Here is a 2,187-nt window from a genome sequence, read left to right as displayed (position 1 = left end):
CATATTCCTTATTTTATTTTTATTATATAAAGTCTTGTTAGGTAACCCAGGATAGCTGTATTAATTACTTTACCTGCTTCTAGGATCAAATACCTGGACCAAAGCAACTTAAGAGAGAAAGGGGCTTATTGGTTCAAAATTTCAGATGCAATTCAGCATGGCAGGTACAGCAGGGGCTTGAGAGGACGAGTCACGTGATACCCGAAGTCAAGAGCAGAGAGTCAGGAATGAATGCATGCATTTCGATGCTCAGCTGGCTTCCTACTTTCTGATATAATCCAGGATCTCTGTCCAGGGAATGGTGTCGCCTACAATGGGCTGCGTCTTCCCACAATGCCTCACTGACATGCTCACAGTCCACCTTAACAAAATCCTCACTGAAACTCTCTCCCGGTGACTCCAGATTGTGTCAATTTGAACTAAAAGTAATCATCACAATGGCCAACTAGTTCATTTCTTGTTTCTTTGTAATTCTTTTTGAGACCTAGTCCAGACAGAGTTTTAAGGTTTTTTTTTGTTTTTTTGTTTGTTTGTTTTGTTTTTCCAGACAGGGTTTCTCTGTGTAGCTTTGGAGCCTGTCCTGGCACTCGCTCTGGAGACCAGGCTGGCCTCGAACTCACAGAGATCCGCCTGCCTTTGCCTCCTGAGTGCTGGCATTAAAGGCGTGTGCCACCAAACGCCCGGCTGAGTTTTAAGTTTTATATTTATTTAATTTCATTTTATTTCTTTTGGGAACGGAGTCTGATGTATTCCAGGCTGGCCTGGAACTTGCTATTTTTGCCAAGGATGACCTTGATCTGATCCTCCTGCCTCCACCTCCTGAGTGTTAGGATTACAGGTGTGTGCCACCGCGCCTGGTATATGTGGTGCTGCTGGATGGAACCCCAGGCTTCGAACATGTTAGGTACATCCTCTACCATCTGGGTATCACCTCAACCCCCATGAGCTGTCTTCTGATCCTCTAGTTGCCTAGTGCTAGGGCAACAGATTTCCGCTTACAGTCGCGCTCAGCAAAGGAGCCATTGCTTTCAGAGAGGCTGGGTGGAATTTGGGGGAATTATAGGTAAAGAAGAAAACTCAAGTTGGGCTCTCTGACTGTCAGTTTGCGTTTTTCACAGTCAAGCACAACTGTACTCGGTGTAGAAGCAAGAAGTCGTTTGGGTATGGCTTTGCGCTTCTCCGGGGAGCGCTCCAGATCACTCTTCTGTTACTCTGGGACCTGAAACAGCTGGGAAAAAGAGTGCAAGCCTCCTCCCTCCACTTTCCTGAGACCTGCGGAATCCTCGTCTTGTTATGGGGCAATCTGGGGCCGGTGGTGGTGGTTGGGAGAGATTCCTGTTTTAGATTAACCAGAAGATTTATCATGCCAAGAGGTCAGTATTTACCTTGGCCTTGGCTTGCTCGACATTTACTTCTCTGCTCAGCGGCTCTGCTGACTTCAGCAGAAGTGAAGGTTGCTTTCTGTGGGCTGAAGAGGATGCTGAGGAGATTTTGTTATCAGAAGAACTGTCAAACTAGAAATTGCAAAAACTGCTTTCTCTGAAATAGCTTGCTTTTTCCTTCTTTCCTTCCTTCCTTCCTTCCTTCCTTCCTTCTCTCTCCTTCCCCCCTTCTCTTTGACTCTTTTTTATTCTACAACTCATGACCCTCCTGCCTCTGCCCCCTGATTTCCCCGGATGACAGGTCTGTATCACCATATCTAGTTCAAAAATTTTTAGTAGTTTGTTGCTGTTGTTTTCTTGTGGTTCTGGGCACGGAACCCAGGTCCCTTGTGTATGCTAGCAAAAACACCACATGCCCAGCTAGGATCAGAAACAGGCAAAGCAGGCTTCAAAAAGAGCACTTGTCCAGCACGTTCAAGACCCTGGTCGTAATCCCTAGCACCAAGCCTACTTTGCACAAGCAGCTGGCTCTCCATCATGGAAGGGGAGGAGCAGGAGCTCTTGGACAAGTCACTTCCATCTGTCAGATAGGGAAACTGCAAGTTCTGACTTGCCTACAGAGAACCATGTTGTGAGAGAATGAGGATCTAAGGCGAATGAGGCAAACCCTTTGTCCAGACATGTATTCGTATTTGTGTGTATACAGGAGGACACACACATGGGTGTGTCTGTGTTGAAGGCCAGATAACTGACTGTATGGAATTCCTCACACTGTCTACTTTGTGTGTGTGTGTGTGTGTGTGTG

This window comes from Cricetulus griseus, chromosome 4, assembly GCF_003668045.3.
Source record: "Cricetulus griseus strain 17A/GY chromosome 4, alternate assembly CriGri-PICRH-1.0, whole genome shotgun sequence".
Classification (NCBI taxonomy): domain Eukaryota; kingdom Metazoa; phylum Chordata; class Mammalia; order Rodentia; family Cricetidae; genus Cricetulus; species Cricetulus griseus.
The sequence above is the reverse complement of the archived record's forward strand: the minus strand, read 5'-3'. Positions refer to the sequence as shown.